Raw genomic sequence first — 17,937 nt, 5'->3', positions numbered from 1 at the left:
GTTTCACTTTCTACCTCAAGATCCCCATTAACCCTCTTCCCCTGCAGTTGCCTCAGTTCCTTTCCCTGGAGGCTAGTTTAGCAACGACTCCCAACAGCAATGGTCCACTACTTCCCCCATCCCCAATATTCCCTGCCCACAAAGCTTTGATCCAGTACTACTTTATGTCATTTCTGGCCTCCCACTCACCTCAGCAATCCAAATTGTGTCCTATTTGTCCCCACTTTTTCCACCCCAGCCACCTACAGTAGAACACTTCCTCCTGTAAAGTACCACCACAACAAACTATGGATTGAAGGCACAGAGGCTGCGTCTTGGAACTGACGGTGCACAGCTACAAGTTGCTGGGTGGGAAAGAATTTCTTATCCGATAGCAATAGGTTGTACAGCTAGGATGAAGAAAAAGAATGAGAATGGAACAACAATGGACCAAATCTCTGAGGAAAGGAGACTGGGCAGGTTTCAATAGGTGGAGAACTCTATGCCATGCAGAACCCTGTCATAACAGTAGTTTAATGGAAGTGGAGCTCTCCAAATATTTGATCCTGAGGACCACTTTTTAAGACTTTTTTAAAAAAGCAAACAAACCAGCTCACTTGGCAGTCTCTCAGCCTCCCCACTGACTGGTTCTCAATATTTTATTCTGCAATGTACCTGGAAGGACTATGAACACAACAGTTCATGGCCTACAGTTCAAGAACCATTGATATAGAAACAGTAGAACTGGACAAAAACATAGTCCTTGCTAGCACAGTTTCAACCATACAGTGAACAGAGCTAAAGATAACTATTTTAAGACTGATGAGAATAGCTATACTTCAAGGACTCAACTTTCAACGAGCTATTTTAAAACTGAGGGGGAAAAAAACACAGAAAGGAGGTCCTACTGACTTTTGTTCTGATACAATCCAGTGTGGTTTGCCCATCAAGAAACTATGCAAGAAGCATACCACAATACAAAACACAATGTAAATGCACAAAAGTATTTGCAGAAAAAAAGCAATAAGTACAAAGATTTATTTATATTATTCAACAGAAGACTATGCCCAACCACAAAGGCAAATAAATTCAGTTTAAGCTAAAATACCACCTTATACCAAACCCAAACTGCCTGGCAATTGTAGCATATATGGCATGTAAAGTCATTCTCTGTTGGTAAACCATTACAAGTCCCAAACAGGGTGAGACACCTAATAGCATTAAATACTGTGTTATTTGAACACTCTTAATTTAAGAACATAAGAGCGGCCATACTGGATCAGACCAAAGGTTCACCCAGCCCAGTATCCTGTCTACCAACAGTGGCCAATGCCAGGTGCCCCAGAGGGAGTGAACCTAACAGGTAATGATCTCTCTCCTGCCATCCATCTCCACCCTCTGACAAACAGAGGCTAGGGACACCATTCCTTACCCATCCTGGCTAATAACCATTAATAGACTTAACCTCCTTGAATTTATCCAGTTCTCTTTTAAACCCTGTTATAGGCCTAGCCTTCACAACCTCCTCAGGCAAGGAGTTCCACAGGTTGACTGTGCACTGAGTGAAGAAGAACTTCCTTTTATTTGTTTTAAACCTGCTACCCATTAATTGCATTTGGTGGCCCCTAGTTCTTATATTATGGGAACAAGTAAATAACTTTTCCTTATTCACTTTCTCCACGCCACTCATGATTTTATATACCTCTATCATATCCCCCCCTTAGTCTCCTCTTTTCCAAGCTGAAAAATCCTAGCCTCTTTAATCTCTCCTCGTATGGGGCCCGTTCCAAACCCCTAATCATTTTAGTTGCCCTTTTTTGAACCTTTTCTAATGCCAGTATATCTTTTTTGAGATGAGGGGACCACATCTGTACGCAATATTCAAGATGTGGGTGTACCATGGATTTATATAAGGGCAATAAGATATTTTCCGTCTTATTCTCTCTCTCTTTTTTAATGATTCCTAACATCCTGTTTGCTTTTTTGACTGCCGCTGCACACTGCGTGGACGTCTTCAGAGAACTATCCACGATGACTCCAAGATCTTTCTCCTGATTAGTTGTAGCTAAATTAACCCCCATCATATCGTATGTATAGTTGGGGTTATTTTTTCCAATGTGCATTACTTTACATTTATCCCCATTAAATTTCATTTGCCATTTTATTGCCCAATCACTTAGTTTTGTGAGATCTTTTTGAAGTTTTTCACAGTCTGCTTTGGTCTTAACTATCTTGAGCAGTTTAGTATCATCTGCAAACTTTGCCACCTCACTGTTTACCCCTTTCTCCAGATAGTTTATGAATAGGTTGAATATGATTGGGGGGAGGGATAGCTCAGTGGTTTGAGCATTGGCCTGCTAAACCCAGGGTTGTGAGTTCAATCCTTGAGGGGAACATTTAGGGATCTGGGGCAACTATGGGGGATTAGTCCTGCTTTGAGCAGGGGGTTGGACTAGATGACCTCCTGAGGCCCCTTCCAACCCTGATATTCTATGATTGGTCCTAGGACTGACCCTTGGGGAACATCACTAGTTACCCCTCTCCATTCTGAAAATTTACCATTTATTCCTACCCTTTGTTCCCTGTCTTTTAACCAGTTCTCAATCCATGAAAGGATCTTCCCTCTTATCCCATGACAACTTAATTTACATAAGAGCCTTTGGTGAGGGACCTTGTCAAAGGCTTTCTGGAAATCTAAGTACACTATGTCCACTGGATCCCCCTTGTCCATGTTTGTTGACCCCTTCAAAGAACTCTAATAGATTAGTAAGACATGATCTCCCTTTACAGAAACCATGTTGACTTTTGCGCAACAATTTATGTTCTTCTATGTGTCTGACAATTTTATTCTTTACTATTGTTTCAACTAATTTGCCCGGTACTGATGTTAGATTTACCAGTCTGTAATTGCCAGGATCACCTCTAGACCCCTTCTTAAATATTGGTGTTACATTAGCTATCTTCCAGTCATTGGGTACAGTAGCTGATTTAAAGGATAGGTTACAAACCATAGTTAGTAGTTCCGCAATTTCACATTTGAGTTCTTTCAGAACCCTTGGGTGAATGCCATCTGGTCCCGGTGACTTGTTACTGTTAAGTCTCTCAATTAATTCCAAAACCTCCTCTAGTGTCACTTCAATCTGTGACAATTCCTCAGATTTGTCACCTACAAAAGATGGCTCAGGTTTGGGAATCTCCCTAACATCCTCAGCCGCGAAGACTGAAGCAAAGAATTCATTAAGTTTCTCCACGATGACTTTATCGTCTTTAAGTGCTCCTTTTGTATCTCGATCGTCCAGGGGCCCCACTGGTTGTTTAGCAGGCTTCCTGCTTCTGATGTACTTAAAAAACATTTTGTTATTACCTTTTGAGTTTTTGGCTAGCTGTTCTTCAAACTCCTTTTTTGCTTTTCTTATTACATTTTTACATTTAATTTGGCAGTGTTTATCCTCCTTTCTATTTACCTCACTAGGATTCGACTTCCACTTTTTAAAAGATGACTTTTTATCTCTCACTGCTTCTTTTACATGGTTGTTAAGCCATGGTCGCTCTTTTTTAGTTCTTTTACGGTGTTTTTAAATTTGGGGTATACATTTAAGTTGAGCCTCTACTATGGTGTCTTTGAAAAGTGTCCACGCAGCTTGCAGGGATTTCACGCTAGTCACTGTACCTTTTAATTTCTGTTTAACTAACCGACTCATTTTTGCATAGTTCCCCTTTGTATGTTGTTTTTAAACAACATTAAAAATCAAATCATAAACATATGAAACACTCCTGTAACGTTCTGAGAAGGAAAAAGCCAAAACTGTACAAATCCAGCCTCCATGAAAATATACAAGACCCAGCCTGTCAAGAAGTGCTGAAGGACACAACTCATAACTTTATAAGAGCTCCTTTTGTTTCAGTGGTGTTTCTGTGCACTAAAAGTCCTTGCAAAATTCCATCCTTGATGGAAACATCCTTAATACTAACTTTTATTTAAAGCTCTCACTCCTGTGATTGGAAATAATTCATAAAAATCAATAAGGGGCAAGATGTAATCTAACACAACACACTGCTCTGGAGTAAATGCTTTCACCCACCTAGTGCTGAACTACATGAATGGTTCATACCTTTTCTTATGTTCTGATTCAGAAAAGGTGAGAGCTGTTGATTTCTAATTTCATATAATAAATCCCATAAAAACTGCCTTTGAAACAGATTTTGCATGTATCTCTTCTTAAAACAGCCACTTTCAAGGTGATAAAGTCAGATTTTCCAGCCTCCATTTTGGTTCAGAGACCTATTTAGCCATTTGCTTAACTGGCTCCTTCCTTGAAAGTGGGACAAGTATCACATCTTGTAAGAATCCAGCATACATGTTACAGGCCAACCATAAAGCCAATATGGCTTTGTTCTGTGTTCTGATGTAGATGGTAAGTCACTAAGACGACAAAGAATTTTAATACTTTTTCAGCACTCACCTCAAAGGGCAGAATTTTGTGCATCTGCTAATGACCTTAAGCTGAGATTTCAGACTACATAACCTAAACTGTATTAAAGACTAATGAACATGCAATTGGGAGAAGACACCAAAGAAAAGCCCAAAAGCTATAGGAAATGCTGTAGTGACTCAATACGCAGCCCTCTTCTCAGGGTCGGTACTGTAATGGTGCCCTCACTAGGATGCTGTATGGCATGCTACTTGGCCAAATCCAACTCTCATTTTTATACTCTGCCTATCGAAGTTTCCCTAGTAGAGATTTAATGGATACATTACTCTTCACTTCCCCTCCCCCCTTTAAAAGTTATTGTGCAGTATGACTACCATAAAGTGGCTACTATATTTATATTTCAACTGAGGATGAAGCGGTCCTTAGGCTCATATAAATACTTTGTAATCCTTAACAAACATAACTTTTTTGGGGGGTGAGCAGGAATGACCAATTCTGGCTTATTAAACTGTCCTTTTACCAGCTATAATTCCATAATTATCACCCTTTTGCTGAATTCCTAAGCCTGGCCATTAAAAATAAGTAATTTCAACTCATATTTTCAGAAGACCAACCAGACCCCTTAAATCATTTAATTCCTGCTAGAAAACTACTCTGAGAAAGAAGGGAGATGTTGCAATAATACAACCCAGAAAGTACAATCATCAAAATATACTGACATTCAAATCTGCTTTTTGTTTCTCAATTCCTTGTTGTAGGTGTTGTTTATGAGTTGGTGTCATCTTCCCTGTCAACAGAAAGAAGCCAGAAAGAACAAAGAAATGCTGTACTGATCTAAAAGCCAGAACTACTAAGAAGAGTATTAAGAAACATCCATGGGTATCCTGTGCATCACAATACGAACACAATAATTCTCTGCCTTGAAGAATTTATTCTTCAACTCAAAAGATCACAGTTGCAGGCACATTTCTTTGCAAGATCACTTCTACTGTGTGTATATTGGAAATCTTTGAAGGTGGGGCTTCAGAGAAAAGAGGAGACGAACTATAAATGCCTGTTAAAACACCTGAGTTTCCTTCTTTCTGGTAGAGAAAAAGGTCAACATAAATGTTTAAGGATATTTATCCACAGACCAAGATTCAGAGGGCCCACAACGTAGTTTAATAATAATATCAGGCAACTTACCTTCATGAGAGAAAGACTAGTTTTCAGAAGGCAATCCTTTACATTATATGCAAAGTTTGAAAGGAAACCAAACAAGAAAAAAAAAAAGCAGAATTCCTGGATTAAAAAATAATTTGCATATTTACTTGCACATTGTGGGTGTATTTGTTTAGAGTCTTGAAAGTCATTTCCAATAATATTCACCTTAAAGTTTTTTTATGGATAAAGATATGGTTGCAGACACATATTAGAGCCTTGAGTACATAGTACCTATTCGCAAAAAGAAAAGGAGTACTTGTGGCACCTTAGAGACTAACCAATTTATTTGAGCATGAGCTTTCGTGAGCTACAGCTCACTTCATCGGATGCTTCATCAGATGCTGGATACTGTAGCTCACGAAAGCTCATGCTCAAATAAATTGGTTAGTCTCTAAGGTGCCACAAGTACTCCTTTTCTTTTTGCGAATACAGACTAACACGGCTGTTACTCTGAAACCTGTCATAGTACCTATTATGAATTTTAGCTAACAAAACCCCTCTAATGTTAGAAACCAGCAAATGCAGAGTTAAGGCTGCACTTCTCAAACAAGAGAAACAAACTACTTTAACTGCCTCTGTGGAAAACCAGCCTAGCATATTCCCTTCTTTGCATGTAGAGTATCAAAAACATACACCAGAGCAAACTGATTTTATAATTTATTTTTTTTAAATTGGAAACAGGTTTCCAATACTAAGGTGATGATTTGTCCCCATACTAACATTTGTTCTTTTCACTTAAGAGTTCTAATGGGATGATCTAGACATATAATATTTACATATGGAGACATGCTAGCTCTATGTCTAATGATACTTGGATAACTGGCTGGCACATAAAATCATAGAACCAAATCTTGTGAGGCAATGAATGCACTCAGGACCTTACAGGATCAAGGTCCTTAATGAAAAAGGATTGCCTTCAGCATCTGTGCTGTCTACACAAAAAGATACCGTAAAATTCTTGTATGAATGATGAAAAAAGCCATAAGCAATCCAACCACCATACAATTAAAATTAAGGTATTACAGGTATTTTTTAAATCAAAGAAAAAATAAAAATGTTATAGATGAATAAAATATATTTCTTGCTTTTTTTTTTTTTCTCCAGAGCATTGTTTCTGGGGCTCAGTTAAGGACTTATCTGAGAAATGCAACTCCTCCTCATTTCATGAGTTTCTAATGTATGAAGGTTCCACCCACCCTAAAGTTTTTGAAAGGCAACTTGTATTCAAACCCATGACCCACATGCACAACTTTTGCTTCACCTTAAAGGTAGAGGGGGGGGTGTGTATAAATTTCCTTAATTCCCTACTAGTCTAAACATAGGATTTAGCAGAGAATTCAGATGAGGAAAGGGAGAAGCTTCTCCCAACGCCTTCCCTCAGTTCTGCAGAAGGGGAGTCCAGCTCCTGCAACCTTTAAGAGTTGGGCTTCACCTGGGTAAATACATCAACTCCCTAGTAAGTCTGATGAGGCTCATCAAGGGCTCCCACACAATTACTCTGCACACTGCGAGACACCGCCACCCCCAACCTTATGCTTGTGCAGCATCTCATAACACCTAAAAGCTTGAGGGGTATTTGGGGAAGATGGGCCATAAGGTGCCCGAGGGAGGCTGGGCTTTTGATGAAGTCTGCAAGAAGCAGAGAGGATTAGGTAAAGGAGCTGAGAACCTCCTGGGGCTCATCAAAAGGAAGTCCTGATGCTACAAACCAGAGAAGGCACACTGAGTGGAATAGGGAGGAAAATTTTAATGCTTTCCCTTGTCTTCTTAAGATCCTTCCTTAAGATCCTAACACATCTCTCTCCACCACCAGTCACTGAGTCTCTGGTTCAAAAGGGCATGAGGTAGAGGGGATGGAGGGAAAGGGAGCCTTGCTGGAGAATACTGGAATTAAGCGAGGAAGATAGTGGTTCAAATGAGGAAGCAGAGTTGAGGAATTCAGAGTGTAGCAGAAGACAAATGGCTCCTAGAACTCCCCCCCTCAATTTGCCTCCCTATGGTCTGCAACAGAAGCAAATCTCCTATGAGTCATTAGAAGGGACCCCAACTGCTGCAGTCCACATAAAGTCTGTCAGGTGGAAAAGGGAGAGAAGCATTAAATATTCCCTCTATGTTCTCTTCCTGAACACTTCCCCCTCACTTTGTGTTTCTAATAGAGAGGTGCAGGGAGAGGAGCAGATGCCTCGGTAAAGAAAATGAGGAGACAACTAGGAATAGAGCTGTCACAGTGAGGAGAAAGCACTGTATTTTCCACTGAATGCATCCGATGAAGTGAGCTGTAGCTCACAAAAGCTTATGCTCAAATAAATTGGTTAGTCTCCAAGGTGCCACAAGTACTCCTTTTCTTTTTGCGAATAAAGACTAACACGGCTGCTACTCTGAAACCACTCAGGAATGTAGCAAGAAAAGACAGGGCAGGAGGAAAGAACTAATGTTTTCTACCTTCTCCATCTGAGAAATTTCCTGTCGGTTTTTAAAGGGTATTCCTTTCTCTGGGCTACAGAAGACTATTAGAGCATCTATCTCAGGAAAGGGGGAAACTAAGTGAGAACCTGGCTGACAGAGGGGGAGGTGATTGAGGGGCATTATTATTTACAATTTGTATTTCAAATGAATTCTGCCTAGGCAAGGAAAGCAGGTGGAAGTGGTTTTTTACATGAAAGCATAGGTTTCAAGCAGTCATCTGACATACTATACCAATACCAACAGAGTCTATGATCGCTAACAATGGTTCCAATTTTTTTTAAGTTGGATATTAATTAATAAGACCGTGTTGCTGTGCACTAGATCTGAGCCAGTGGAATATTATAATAGCATCTAGTTCTTATATAGCACTTTTCATCAGAAGATCTCAAAGCATTTTACAAGGTGGATATGTATCACTATCCAGTTTTACAGATGGAGAACTGAGGCACGGAGGGACTGTGACTTTCCCAAGGTCAACCAGAAGACCAGAAACAGAGTCAGGAATACAACTCAGGTCTCCTGAGACCAAGTGCAGTGCGCTACCTACTAGGTTTTATATTATATACATTTTACTTCAAACTGACAGCTTTTTGAACTCTGGTGAACATCTCTGGTTCTAGGATGCCATTTCTCAGGAACTCATCCAATTTACTTCATATTTAGTAGCAATCATTTTGAAGCAGTTGTGACGGTTCTGAGGGTATGGGGGGGGACGGGGACTGACAAAAAAATTCTAACAGAAAAGACAGTTAACTTTTCTGTAACTGGTGTTCTTCGAGATGTGTTGCTCATGTCTATTCCACACCTTGCCCTCCTTCCCCTCTATCAGAGTTGTCTGGCAACAAGGAACTGAGGGTAGGGGGAGTGCGCAGATCCCCTTATACCACGCCAGGCAGGTGCCACTCGAGGGGTTGCGGGGGGCACTCCTCCCCTACGGGTACTGCTAGGGGAAAAACTTCCGACACCGGTGCACGTGGCGAGCATGCACACCTACTGTGGAATACACATGAGCAATCACTCGAAGAAGAAACTCAGTTGCAACCTTAACTATGGAATGACTTTGTCTCTCCATAATTCAGTTAACTTTGACTATTCATAATGTTTTATTCATTCTGTTAACAGACATTCTATGATGATTTTGTAATCTGCAGGTCATAAATCAACAAACTGGAACAATTCCTACAATTGTGCACCCTAGTCAATTCAGAATTGGGATTCAGACTATTTTTAAGTTGAGAGCTCTGTTAACCCAGTTCTCCAAAAGGATGAACTAATTCTGGATTTGACCCAATATCCTAGAGATTATTATTTCTTTCTTATTTCATACCAGGCAGTTACTAGAACTGCCTGCTGGAGTACCTTCAATAAAAAGGCTGTTTTCTTCACAAATAATTCTTTCTGCTTCATTTGCACTTGAAAGAGGTGTAGCCACACCTGTCAATCATGCTTGTAAGTGGCCTGTTCATGACAATACCACCACTGATGGCCAAGAAGTAATAATGATCTATCCAGGTAGTCTGGTAACTAATCAGAGATGAAAGTACCAAGGCAGCTGTTGAAATCCCAAAATGCATGTGGAAGGCTGGAATGCTGAATCAGTTAAAGATACGACAGGTATCGACATTTCATTCTGAGTAGACTGAAGCATGAACACAATCTCTCTAGTTATCTTAATGTAAGTTACCATAAAGCATAACAGGGTGATTAAAAACATGATGATTTTAAACATGACCTCATTTACCTGAGAAAGCATAATGCAACACAAAAACGTCACTTGGGAAAATAAAAAAAAGGAGAACAGGCTAGTCCCTCCAGTATGACAAGGAAGCAAAAAGCCCAATGGCACAGACAGGGTGCAGCATCCCCTAAATCTAGAGGGCAGAAATACATTGAAACTCTCCTATCAAAATATTACAGACTATCTAGACGGTTCATAGGTTAAAGTTCTTACTCAATGGACAAAATCTTTTTCACTACAACCAGTGTAATCCAACCACAGAAAATCATATTCAAATCTTTATGATGATGAATTAGCAGACCACTTTAGTAAGACTTTGGAGCAACATTACAGCATTTTCCAAAGTTGTTCTATCTAAAGATTTAATAAGGAATTCTGATTTTTAAAATGGGTTTCGACTGGAAAGTTCTCCTAAAGATACTGATTCCAGTGGTGTCTCAGTTTTGGAGCATGATATGGATTCTTAGAGGCAAACGGAATCATTGTTGTCATCAAAACTGACAGGCAGAAGCACTAGAAATAAGAATGCAACTTTCCAGGCAGCACTTGGGGGAAGGGGACATATTTAATTTAAAGATGAGTATTTCAACAATGATTTACTTTACTTCATCTCCTACACCCTAGTTTTTGGTTCATTCTTTAAAAGTCAACCAGTTCTATAGTATCTTATCTCCTTAGAAAGACAAGCGAGAGGCCATCTTCAGAAGCTAACTCTGCAGACTGTCCAGTAGTTACTGGCACAACATCTAATGCACTCCCATCATATTGAAAAGAAGACAAAGCAAAAAATTACCATGTCAGCATCAAGCTAGATGTTCATGTGCACCTTCTGATCAAAAATAACTGGATACTTAAGCTAGCCCAATAAGTACATCCCTGAATTTCTGAAGTACTACTATGAGCTGCATTGTCATTTACAAGCACCAGAGCAGTTGGAGTTCTTGTTATATCCAGCCTAGCAAAGTGAGGACTCATTTGACTTCCATATTCTTATAAGTGAATGCCTGTCCAGAAACTGAGAAAGAATGTCACATCTGTTGGCACTTAGTCTAGAAATAGAGGTACTAAGCAAAATCAGTTTGTAAGACCTCTCAGAAAGCACAGCAGAATTATTCACTGTGTTGCCTCCACATAAGACAAGCTCTAACGTGGAACAACAGGAATAGAAGAAATTCTGCTTCAAATTGAACGCTACATTTTTAACTGGCTCCCCATATTCTTAGCAATTATAAGTTACAGGAAGAGCAGCATAAACACAATCAGAACTCCAGCTTCCAGAGTCTCCATTGACAACTAATTTTAGAATTAGAAAATCAAACTGATCATGATGCCTATTCTCACAAAGTTACTACAGTGCACATTCTAGGAGCATTAGTAGTATATGGCTCAGTCTGGTCTGTTAAAGCAGATACTATTTGTTAGGTGTAACTCAGAAAAAATCCAATGCTATTACAGAGTTAAGATGAATGCAAAGATCACCCCCATGAACTAAATCCCAAGCAGCAGCCACAAAGACAACTTTCAGACTTAAAACACAACACTCCAACAAAATATATCATCAGTCCAAGGTTTTCCAGGTAGTTGATGGTGTACCTCTAGTTGTGTTCTATCAACCCTGCCCATGCTCTCATTACTCCATATGAATAATCTCTCATCACAACTTTCACCCTGAGTGAACAAGAAATGCTTTCTGCAATGTGAATCACCTGAAACAGTTTCATTCTGATGGCAACATCCTTTCAGTAAGGCCTGTGAAGCAGAGGGTCACCCAAAGTGTTATAAAGAAACTGTACGTCACTTCAGTATCCTGCACTCAGTGAGTGAAAAGTGAAACAGATGGAATTTGGGAAACTGATCAGTCCTGTCAATGCATCACTTTTGCTAAGTTAGCTCTTCCCCTGTCAGTTTCTTAAGTGGAACATTTAGAAAGCAATACTTAGGATAAACTGAGACAACTGAGAATAGATAAAATATTGTAGATTTTTTTAATCATTCATGTCCATTTTATGTTTAAGAGTCAAAGATGCCCAGACACATCAAAGCAGAATAGTGAAACAATTCAGATACTTCCAGACATAAATATACTTGTACTCTAAAGATGCTGTACCAATCTGGAAAGAAAGTCCTGGGGAAGCGGCTAACTGCATCTTTCAATAACCTCATAAGAGAGATCTCCAGACCCTCTTTGTATCCTGACAAGCATTTTAATGGCTTTGACAGCAGGAATCAGAGGCAAGGGTTCAGCAATGATACCACTGTCTGTCTCATATTGATGAACCATCAACAAAGCCATTTGGCTAAGTTCTAGCCAAGCTTTTAATAGGATGAATTGAAAAGGGAATAAAAATACTGGGATTTTTGCATGTTCCTTCCATACCAATGCAACATAGTCCCTCTCACTGAAATACCCACCTTAAAGCAAGGTAATATTTTTCTCTTCATATGAATATGAACTTTCCCAAAACAACACTCCAGCAAAATGCCTTCTTGCCTCAGCATTTATGTACCTAAACCAATGAGAATTCTTTCAACAGATTTAAAGATCAGGGGCATATTCGCTACCACCCTTACATGCAGCTAGAATTTGGGTAAACTTTCAAAGATATGTGGGTCCATAGCTGTAGTCTCCTTGGATGGAAGCTCCCAGGCTATTGCTTTCACAAAGTTGCAATGCCTATGATCACCCCTCTACAACATTTGTCTGGCTGTTTAGAGTGGTGGAAACAGGCAAGTAAAGGATCTGGCTAAGAATCAATTTAGAACTATACTCTAAACTAGTAATAAAAGTTTGCAAGATACATTTTCAAAACCAAATCTCAAAAAATTATGTGGTGGGGACAAACATCTTCTGACTGACTTAAATGCTGACTGAATGGCCCCTAATCTAATCTTTCCTAATCTTAACTCTGTTGCATACCCTATTCCTCCTCTCAGCCATGCCCCAAAACCATCTTGTTATGACTTCAAATAAAATAAGAGGGAACAGCAGAACAAGACATACATCAAAAGGTCCTTGAAATGCCAATTCATTAGCTATAGGCAGTACTCAAAGGGTTAAGTGGTAATAAATGGAGCAGATGGCAGGCTTTTGCACCTATGTCTGTAAATCCTGTATGCATATCCATCACAAACAGTTTCAAAGGGGAAAAGAGAGGGCAGTGCTTTTGCACCTCGTAACAAGTGATTGTGGAACACATATGGCAAAATATTGTGTTTGTGTGTAACACATGCAACAGTATGGGAGTAAAGGCAACCCTAACGATGAAGAGAGATGAAAACCCAACTCCCAAAACCTCTTTATACCCTCTCCCCCAAATTAACAATGGCAGAAAAATTAACTGCTACCTCAAGGAGGTAACAGGTTACTCAACTGTCCCCACCCACTCTGATTCCTTGGACTGAATCTGATGTGGTATGATAATATCCACAGTTAAATAATTTGACTCCTCCACTGGAAAACTGGGGGGAGTGGGTGGGGGGGAACACAATGTTAATTCAATAAAACATTGTAAGGATTGTGTTGTGAGTAGCATAGCTGAGAGAACCATGATGCCAAAGAGTTCTGATGCTCATAGTGTTAACATGCCAAGACACAGTAAGAGACAACACCATCACCCCTAACCTAACAGTACATTATAAATCATTGCCTTCTTTGAAAAGTTGGACATAAAACATTCCATCAGAAAGAATTTACTTTCTCAGAGTCTACAACCCAGAACACTTGTATTCTGAGAGCTGCATATAACCAGCATTCAGCAAAGTAAGGAAACATTGAGAAAAACCTAAAAGGACCCTGGTTTAGTATGGTTATTATTTATACTTGAATTTTAATATTTCTTATGAAGGAGCCTAGAACAGTTCAGAAAGACCAGGTGTGGGGAAAAAAAGGAATGTTCAATATCTCTGGTTACAACATGCATTTAATCGGTCAGGATTTGCTTTACATAAATATCTAATAATAGTCTAAATCTCTCCATCCACACATACTTAATAAGCTACCACTAATAGGCAGAGCTCTGTAACTGTACTTCAGAAATTAAACACACACACACAGTTTTATAATGACCCTTTAACATAAAATTAGGAGAGGAAGTTCTGAGATACAAAATTTTAATGCAAGTGCAGGAAAGAAATCATCTGTGCTATTCAGCTCAGGCATGACTACGGCAGTAATAGAAAGTCACTCCTCCCAACACATGTATCTAGTGCAATTTCAAAACAAGTCAGCCATTAGTAACCCTTTAAAGCTCTGATGTTTGCCTCAGAGAAGATTATGATCCATTTACAATTACAACAACACTACCAGTGCCACGACAATCACTGTTACGATCTGACTTTCATTTTAAATGCCTTTTCCAGGGATCTGTAACTGTTTTAACTTGCTTAGCTTCAATTAAACATAAAGCTTCAATTAAACATTATTTTAAACAACATAATGGGCCGACATTTAACTCTGATAAAGAGCAGTTGTACATAAGCACTTTTCTTGGTTTCTACTATACAAAAATTCCATATTATAGTCTGGAGAATAAGTAAACAAATACTATCCAAAATCCTCCTGATTATTAAACTCAAGGTAACGATCAAGTAGAAAGGATTCCACTCAGATCAAGTAGAAAGGATTTGATGTGAACAAGAATTTTTCAATCTGTTTTGGTTCTACTATGTGAAAACTCTCCCTAACTATTGCAAAGTCAAAGCCTAACATTTTAGTATTTCATTCTACAGATAAAAAAAAAAAAAAAGATAATGCAGCTCAGTGAAAGAAACTGAACTGTACTAGAAGCAATGGATTTGCACAAAATCAACATTGGCAGGGGACTGGAGGAGATCCATTGGCTTTCCTCGCCCCTTACATTATTATTGAGTAACAAAGAAAATTAAAACAACTATGTTAATAATGTTAAAGTTTCACTGAATGGACAGAAACAAGAAATCATCTCTGAAGGAGCTGCTCTGTTTTTCTTTGGCTCTTTTGTGCCCAGGATTTGCAGCACATGCAGCATAATAAGTAAAATTAACTGTGTTCTGGACGATGGCACAATGGGGTAAGTGAAAGTTTGAGTGCCACACTTAACTGAGTTTTTTCTGATTTTGTTGCATTAAATTAGAATCAGTGTTAACACCACATTTTTGATAGTTATATAAAAAAGACCAGACCAGAGTAACAGCTGCTTAAAAAACAGTACCAACCATAACACAAATGTGCACAATAATACAACAATTTCTTACATGCTATTTTGATCTCCAAGGATTCCTGGACATTACATCTAGCTCCATTCAGACTTATAAAATATTACATAATCACTAAGATTTCAACTCAGGATGAGTCGTTTTAGAGCAGGTAAGCAGCAGGTTTTGATCAGCTTAGTTCAGGAAAAATCCTTGACTTCATGGAAATCATGAACAATGTAGATGTTATGCAACTCTTCACAGGACACTACTTAAGTACAATGAGTCCTAGGTAAAAGGAGACTGGATTCTTGGAGGTAAGGATGATAAAGAAGCTCTGCCCCCAAATTCCTGTCACAATCAGGGGCTAGAACCCTATTAGCCAGATATTAAACCTAATACTACTCCATCCCATTCAACAGGGAACAGAGACAAACTTTTGAGCTGGATTTTGAGTAATATGCTGCATTACTTCAGATTAGTGTAATCTTTATGATGAACATGCCCCGAACCTTCTGACCTCCATATTCAAAGATCATCTGTTAAAATAACCAAGTCCCTGGAAAGCAACAGACTAACAGCTAGTCTGATCTTAAGGAAACACTACCTACTGAAAACACAGGAGGGAGCAATGTGTTTCTACCAGTTATGAGAAAAAATACTGAATCTATTCAAGTTGCCTTCCACTTTTAGTGTGTATGGGTATCTGCCTTACTACTGTGGAGTCTCAGCATACCATTAACAATGTAGTTTTAAATAAATTTGAACAGGTATTATTCCATACTGGTCCATATGATGTCACTTGAAATTCAACTAATGCTTCCTCACAGGCTATAACCAATAAGCTATCAGGGAAACTATATTTTTTTCCCCATTCCATAACACTATAAGGCAGGAGTTTTTCAGCAGCTTAATAAAAATTAAAAGGTCATTTGTCATAGCCCAATAGATAAACCCTTCTTGCAAGCAAACAAAGCGCTTCCTCATACAGAGTTGTAATTAGATGTTGTCAATTACCACAAAATACTGCTCTTCTGCTTATCTTCAAAAAGTCATTGCTAGCTGAACATTTAGTAAACGCATTTATCTAGAAGACAAGAAATATTTTCTTCATTAACAGTAAAGGACAGGTTTGTCCTCACTGCTTTCTTTATATGATGTCCTTAGATTCAAACGCACAAATATTTTCTAATACATATTAGAATTGTCTCTAAATTCCAAAATACACATGGGGATGAAAGGACAAAAATCCACTGCCATATGTAATCCTCTTTTCTTTATAACCCCTACCTCCTATGGCTCAAAATAATAACTCTATGAACAGTAGGCTGACTGTTCAGATTTCATTTTTTACCAGACAATTCATATTTATAAGATACTAACTTCCTTCAAGTTGATACAGTAACTTCAGGTTAACCTAATCTTTTAATCATTATATCCAGCCAAAGGGAGTTTGTGTTATTAAGTAAAGGGATGTTTTCACCTGCGTAATTTGAGTGGTTTAAAACAAATATTTATTTTTTGTTAAAATTTTCAGGTAACATTAAAAGGAATGTTTTCATGAAATTGTTTTAATAGTTTGTTTGTAATTAAACATCCCCTTGCAATGCAATGCAATTCATATACTGTAGGATTCTGCTAGTGGTAAGCTAACTGCCCCAGAAAGTGAAAATTACTATAAACAACATTTGAAACTGACCAGCCTGGTTTTACTTTACCAGATGAGGACAATACAAAAAGTAAACAGTAAAAATTATGATAAGTAAATTAGCTTTCTATAATTATTTCATTTTTAATAACTTTGGATATTATTAACATAAGAAAGCGATCCTGTTGGTTTTTAAGAGTGTGATTTTGAGATTTTTCCTTTAAATCAAGATATGGAATTGGCCCTTCAAAAGTAAATATGTTCCTGATATGTTGCCTGAAAACAGTCCATCTTTGGAAGGCTGTGAATGGTGGTACTTCAAAAAGGAGAGAAACAAGAAAAGGGGATGCTGCAGTTAGTAGTAAGTAACACGCCCCCATCATGTCTTCCCAGCACTGTCAAAAGGCGGGTTGTTGTCAGACTCCTGATCTGGCTGCCTTAGAAACGCTTTGAAAAAAATTAAGGCAGGAAGATGAACAACTCTACAAAAATGCCAACCTTCCTTTTTACAATTAAGCTGCTTTATCCCCCATCCTTTCTGCCCCGGGGTCTCCCTCCAAGCCCAGGTGCAGCTGGGGGCGGTGAAAGGGAGAAGGGTTGAACAGGATTTGTGTGAGCACGCTTGTGGCACCAACAGCAGGGCACACAGGAGGCGGCTGGTTGTTGACATCTTTCCCTTTCTGTTTCAGTCAAGCGCAGTTCAGAGCATCCTTCCCGCCCCCTCCCCAGCCCCCAGCAGCTGTTGTTCACGTTCCCCAATCCTACCTATTTAAATCCCTTTGCTCATTCAATCCTAAAGAAAACAAATGTAGAAACTCTAACGTCTAGACATATCAGAAGAGGCATTTATCTGAAAAACTGTCTTTTTAGAAGGAAAGGAATAAAGATTCAGCATCAGACATGGACCTCCATCGCCTACTGTTTATAAAGGGGGACGGGGCAAGTTCCTTTTTACCCATCCTCTCCTGATCAAGGGAAGGGAAAGAGCAGATGTGGTTTCCCCCCCCCCTCACTTTCTCACAACACAGAAGGAAGAGTAAATGTCATTTATCAGCCCTACCTGCTCATGATGGGGGGAAGCTTTTTACCCACATCCTTCTGCGGCTACTGATGGTGGGGAGCACACGCTCTTCACCCACCCTCACCCCTCCCTCCTATCCTTCCTCCCCTGAGAGGCAGTTGCTAGGGCGCCTTCCTCCTCCAGAAGGATGATGGAGAAAGAACCGAGGAAGAGGATCAATAACAAAATGTCTGAGTTGGGGGGAAGCAATCTCTCCGCGGGGGAGGCGGGCTGCTCT

General features: G+C 39.2%; 1 protein-coding gene across 6 annotated transcripts in view; it reads right to left on the bottom strand.

Annotated features, from left to right (window-relative positions):
* The window catches only part of KMT2A (lysine methyltransferase 2A), an 83,682-nt gene that overhangs the window by 64,832 nt on the left and 913 nt on the right, over window positions 1–17,937 (bottom strand). The gene's annotated exons all lie outside the window — the stretch shown is intronic.

Source organism: Lepidochelys kempii, chromosome 22, assembly GCF_965140265.1.
Source record: "Lepidochelys kempii isolate rLepKem1 chromosome 22, rLepKem1.hap2, whole genome shotgun sequence".
Classification (NCBI taxonomy): Eukaryota; Metazoa; Chordata; order Testudines; family Cheloniidae; genus Lepidochelys; species Lepidochelys kempii.
This window is presented reverse-complemented; position numbering and strand designations above follow the sequence as displayed.